General features: G+C 41.2%; 1 long non-coding RNA gene across 1 annotated transcript; it reads right to left on the minus strand.

Moving 5' to 3' along the window:
- Nucleotides 1-278: 278 nt before the first annotated feature.
- On the minus strand, nt 279-2971 carry LOC109873775 (uncharacterized). Its single transcript, XR_002252629.2, has 4 exons — nt 2682-2971; nt 1374-1463; nt 1172-1261; nt 279-493 (listed from the first exon to the last, which is right to left on the minus strand). It is a non-coding gene; the product is annotated as an uncharacterized LOC109873775 (long non-coding RNA).
- Between the last annotated feature and the right edge of the window lie 3498 nt (nt 2972-6469).

The following is a 6469-nucleotide window of genomic DNA, read 5'->3' on the forward strand; positions in this document are numbered from 1 at the left end:
TTTTTTGACCCATTCCATGGCACATGGTTTATGAATTGATACGCAAAACAACGCTGGATTCAAAGCTTTACATTTTTCAATTTAAATTACTATACAAAATTCTTGCAACCAAGCTCTGCAGATCTTGCTGAGAGGAGGCAGTCATTGGATCATTTATTTTGGTATTGTCCATATGTAGCTTGTTTTTGGTCACAGGTCCAGGAATGGCTGAAGAAATGCAACATTTGCCTAGAACTAACATTGCAGATAGCAATACTGGGTGATTTGAAAAGCCATAGTCAATCAATCAATAATATAATCGTCATTTTAGCAAAAATGTTTGTTTATTTTACAATCTGCAAGCCAAGAGTGTGCAGAGCCTGAGGCACCCAACCGTGAGAGGATCTGATTGTTCATGGTGTGTAAGGCAGCAGATAGATCTAGGAGGATGAACCGTCACACTTTACACTTCACAGGAGGCGGATGAGGGGTTGTCTACACACTGGACTGGACCCTGAAACACAACACATATTAAACATAGTAACCTACAGTCTCAATGTTTCTGAAAACTGTTTTTAACCATAAAAACAAAATCTATTTGCGCAAGACAGCGCACACCTGCGGCCGGTTTGGGTACGGTGTTAGTCTCCTATTCAGAGGACCCCCACTTTTGTTAGTGTCTTATTGGTCAAGGTCACACCAAATACTTATCACCACATCTCGTTCAGCCTATCAGCAGCCTTGATTCCCGGGACTACAGTTTTAGTTAGTCTGACCCCAGCACACTGTGTGGTCAAAGACGTGCTTTCCCTATCCTGATGAGCACTTCCACAGTTTACCCTCCTGTTGCACTTTGCCTCCTGTGGACTGAATCCCTGTATGTCTGATGTTTAATTGTGCATCTAAACAACATATAGTTCATGTCAGTTCTCACTGGATATGATTCTCAGTGATATGAACCATGAGTGGTCAGATGTGTGTGATGTGTGAATGTGGACATCTTCTTCCGTTAAACTCCCCTTAACCTGGAAAGCCACCTCATCCTTGTTCTGACCGGACATTCTAAAGTGGTTTCATTCATGGTCCTTCGATTCTCTACAACCCTACCTCTATTTTTCACAGACAGCAGTCAGACAACCAAACAACAGCCAGATATGAACTGAAGGTCTCTGAACTGTCACACTTTACTCACAGGAGGCTGATGTCTGATGGGAAATGTGTCTGTGTCATAGACCATCTCTCCAGGATCACCTGAGGGGTTGTCTACACACTGGACTGGACCCTGAAACACAACACATAGTAAACATAGTAACCTACAGTATCAATGTGTCTGAAAACTGTTTTTAACCATAGTCACTGATTATTTGCCAATTTGTGTGTATGTCTACACTCACAGGAAGAGGGGTGATGCTGGGAGGAGGGTTGGTCTCTCCAGAGAGGGGTTCTGGGACTTCCTGGTATAGTTGATCATTTGAGTGTTCATTCTGTGAATTAGGTTATAATTTATTACATTGTAATAAGTAATCAAGACATGTTAATATGATTGAGAGGTAGAAGAATAAAACAAGATGCCATTAGCTAATAAACACATCTGTCCTACAACTACGATGCAATAAATACACCTGTCCTACAACCACGATCCAATAAAACATCTCATGTCTGAAAAGGCAGTGCAATGGAGACGAAACATTGGCTGCAATAAAACAAACTTAATACACAATACTACTACACTTGTAAAATAGCAGTATCTACCCTCAACACATTTTCATCCAAATATGCTTATATTATCTTTATAAACTGCACCATTATAGGCTAAGGATGTCAGTCCCAGCTCTGGAGTTCAACAATGGTACCTGAAACACCAAATTCTCTTCACAAAAAAATTCCAAAAGGCCAAATCTAAACACCTGTTAATGTTTCTAAAAGCTGTATTGGAATATACTGTATTTGTGAATCACAACTTTTTGTCCCTTTTTTGTCTGCTGATCTGCTCGACACGTGGTGTTACTGTGTCATTAGCAGGCCTCATCCAAAACTTAAAACCTTCTAATCATTCAAATGTTTATCACAAGCATCAGATCAGAACAAAGTACTGTAGCCCGGATGTCTGCTGACTAGCCATATCACCACATATATTTACAACATTCATAGGTAGAATCTGTTATAATTTAGTCAATGCTAACTTAGCATGGTTGGGAAATTGCTGCAATCACTTGCGCTGCACAAGATGGAAACCGCTGCACATCAGAGAAAGTTCAATGATATACTCCCAGTTCACAACATATACAACAGTAAACCTTTAACAAAATATGATATTAGCTAATCAACTTACCATCATGGTACAATAGGCAACTATGTTGAATACTGAACTTAATTTTTTTTACTTTGACAGAGCTACGTCCCTTGCTGTCTGGAGCTTGTATAACGTGGTAGATATTTACCGGAAGAGACTTGAGTATCTGTCGCTGAACCTAGTGACGTACAAACAAAATTCTCTATATATATATTTTTTTTTATTTATTTTAAATGATATTACCCTGCATACATTGCAGTGTGTTAAAAAATGTTGCCCAAAAATTTTATCCCACAAATTCTCAATAGAGAATCTCCATTAAAAGTGTTTTAGTTTTGGACTAGGCTTAATACGAGTCTGGAAACACTGCCCCTCAAGTTTAATAGTGAGGTAAACTGTCCCAACATACCTTGCTTCTCCATCATGTGGATGTCTGGTCAGGTTGAACTGTAAAATAATGTAATCAGGTTGAACTGTAAAATAACTTTATTTGTTCCATGACTAGTTTGAGTTTGGTCTAGTGGTAGCGTTGCATCCTGGATTCAGGATGTAATCCTAGTGGTAAGGGTTCAATCCCAGAGACTTCCACCTTCCTCTTTCCCCTTCATGTTTTCTCCTCTCCTTCATATCTGGTTGAAGATCAATAACACTACAAAATCTACAAAACGAGGTGCTCAAACTCAGAGGTTTTCCTACAAGTCTGAGTAACAACAGATCTGACGAGCACTATGGTTTCTATCATTCTATCAACATATGCAAAAAAATGCAAAATCAAAACCTATTCGACTGAATAGAGGTGCACAGAGTTTTTAGCAGTACTGCTACCAATGAAAACCCTGTTGCCATGTATATCTGTCTTGTGTATCTGTCATGGTGATCTCTTTTAATGTCTGATGTCTGTGTGTTGTGTTGTTCTATTTAACTGTTGTCTCCACCTCTGGACAGGTTGTCATTGTAAATAAGAATTAGTTCTTAATTGACTTCAACAAAACAAAGAAGAAATCCAATGAAATCACTGTTTCTAACAACATACGCAATAGAATATTATTTCTGTGGAATAAAGAGCCATACAGTTGTTTACTGCTGTTTTCTTTCCCCTGGCTGTGAGGAAGAGGAAGAGAGGGAAGGGAGAGAGAGAGAGAAAAAAAGAAAGGGAGAGAGAGAGAGAAAAAAAGAAAGGGAGAGAGAGGAAGGGGTGGGAGGGGAAGTAGGAATGGGAGTGAGAGGGAAAGGGAGGAGCGGGTGGGAGATGAAGTAGGTAGGGAGTGAGAGGGGGGAGGGTTGGGAGAGAGAGAGGCCGGGATGAGAGGGTAGAGAGAAAAAAGAAAGAGCTCAGTGTATTTATATATCATATGAATATATTCCCTGCCTACGTACTGTAGTTATTTTTGTAGATGGGCATATATTTCTTACCATATTACTGTTGGAGCTGGGCCTGTATTTCTTACCATATTACTGTTGGAGCTGGGCCTGTATTTCTTACCATATTACTGTTGGAGCTGGGCCTGTATTTCTTACCATATTACTGTTGGAGCTGGGCCTGTATTTCTTACCATATTACTGTTGGAGCTGGGCCTGTATTTCTTACCATATTACTGTTGGAGCTGGGCCTGTATTTCTTACCATATTACGGTTGGAGCTGGGCCTGTATTTCTAACCATATTACTGTTGGAGCTGGGCATGTATTTCTAACCATATTACTGTTGGAGCTGGGCCTGCATTTCTAACCATATTACTGTTGGAGCTGGGCCTGTATTTCTTACCATATTACTGTTGGAGCTGGGCCTGTATTTCTAACCATATTACTGTTGGAGCTGGGCCCGTAACACAAATGTGTGCTATTGGGCATACTGGAGGACTGGAGTTGGGAAACACTGTTCTAAATAAAGCTCAGGTTAGCTGGCTATTTAAGGTGAGTGTGTGTGTATCTGGCTGGCCAGTTCTCTGGTTGGGGAGATGACCAGTGCTCTGAAGCCCAGGTTAGCAGGCTGTTGGAGGTGTGTGAGGAGAGGGAGACAGAACCTGTTGGAGCACCCGCCAACAACTCACAACCCTGGGGAAGGAGAGATTCAAGATACATACAAAGACAAGAAGGCTTAGTGTTACATTACATATATTCATAGGCAGTCATTCAGCTGTGTGTGTGTGTGTGTGTGTGTGTGTGTGTGTGTGTGTGTGTGTGTGTGTGTGTGTGTGTGTGTGTGTGTGTGTGTGTGTGTGTGTGTGTGTGTGTGTGTGTGTGTGTGTGTGGGTGTGTGTGGGTGTGCGCGTGCATGCTGAGTCCGGCTGTTGAGAGGTTCTGCAGAAAGTGTGGCTTCAGGCCGTACTCAGACTGTAGCTCGGAGAACGTGCACACCGGGTCGGCCGCATCACGGCCGTACGGTTATTTTATATTTGAGATTCTTCAAAGTAGCCACCTTTTGCCTTTATGATAGCTTTGCATATTCTTGGCATTCTCTCAGCTTCACCTGGAATGCTTTTCAGACAGTCTTTCCAACATATGCTGAGTACTTGTTGGCTGCTTTTCCTTCACTCTGTGGTTTAACTCATCCCAAACCATCTCAATTGGGTTGAGGTTGAGTGATTGTGGAGGCCAGGTCATCTGATGCAGCACTCCATCAATCTCCTTGGTCAAATAGCCCTTACACAGCCTGGAGGTGTGTTGGGTCATTGTCCGGTTGAAAAACAAATGATAGTCCCACTAAGCACAAACCAGATGGGATGGCGTATCACTGCAGAATGCTGTGGTAGCCATGCTGGATAAGTGTGAACAGAATTCTAAATAAATCACTGACAGTGTCACCAGCAAAGCACCCCCACACCTCCTCCTCCATGCTTCACGGTGGGAACCACACATGTGGAGATCATCCGTCCACCTACTCTGCGTCTCACAATGACACGGCGGTTGGAACCAAAACCTCAAATTTGGACTCCTCAGACAAAGGACAGATTTCCACTGGTCTTATGACCATTGCTCGCATTTCTTGGCCCAAGCAAGTCTCTTCTTCTGATTGGTCCTTTAGTAGTAGTTTCTTTGCAGCAATCCGACCATGAAGGCCTGATTCACACAGTCTCCTCTGAACAGTTGATGTTGAGATGTGTCTGTTACTTGAACGCTGTGAAGCATTTATTTGGGCTGCAATCTGAGGTGCAGTTAATTGCCTATAACAGAGGCTGGTAATTCTAATGAACTTTTCCTCTGCAGCAGATGTAACTCTGGGTCTTCCTCTCCTGTGGCGGTCCATATGAGAGCCAGTTTAATCATAGTTTGGTTTTTGCGACTGCACTTGAAGAAACTAAAAGTTCTTGAAATGATCCGGATTGACTGACCATCATGTCTTAAAGTAATGATGGACTGTCATTTTGTGAAGGGAATTTTGATCTATAATGACTAATTATGTATACATTTCAATCAGGATGTACTAATCAGAATACTATTATGTTACTGTATATGTACTAATCAGAATACTAAATATTACTGTATATGTATGAATTTTCTTTCTTGATCCCGGTACTGAATATAATGTGTGTGAATGTGGTCAAGAGTTAGAACAATGACTGTCTGTTCCTTGGTACAAATGAATCAGACTGGCTAGAATGCTTATCTACACGAGAAAACCTTGACTCGTAAATTATATTAAATTGGTAGGGAGACGGATGTGGGAAGGCTTGAGATATAGCCTTTGTACTGGAACGGAGATGGCACGGGGTGGTGCTGGAACTAATGAGGTCATTTTCAGTTTATAACCTGTGGTAACCTGTATCGTGGCAGTACTCTCGTGAATAAAGGCTGCTATTTGACTTTAAGACCGGGCTCTGTCCATTCCTATGAAATAAGGGTCTTACAAATTCTTATGAATTGACAGAGTGTTTAATTTTAACTGGGTATTAGAACAGAGGAATACAATTCCTGTAATACATTTCTCTTGGCTTATTTGAGCTGTTCTTGCCATAATATGGACTTGGTATTTTACCAAATAGGGATATCTCCTGTATACCACCCCTACCTTGTCACAACACAACTAATTGGCTCAAACGCATTAAGAGGCTAACCTGTTAATTGAAGGTGGTTAAGAGAATTCCAAGAATGTGCAAAGCTGTCAACAAGGCAAAGGGTGGCTACTTTGAAGAATCTCAAATATATTTTAATTTGTTAAACACTTGTGGTTACTACATGATTCCATATGTGCTATTTCA

The sequence above is a fragment of the Oncorhynchus kisutch genome, linkage group LG29, assembly GCF_002021735.2.
Source record: "Oncorhynchus kisutch isolate 150728-3 linkage group LG29, Okis_V2, whole genome shotgun sequence".
Taxonomy (NCBI): domain Eukaryota; kingdom Metazoa; phylum Chordata; class Actinopteri; order Salmoniformes; family Salmonidae; genus Oncorhynchus; species Oncorhynchus kisutch.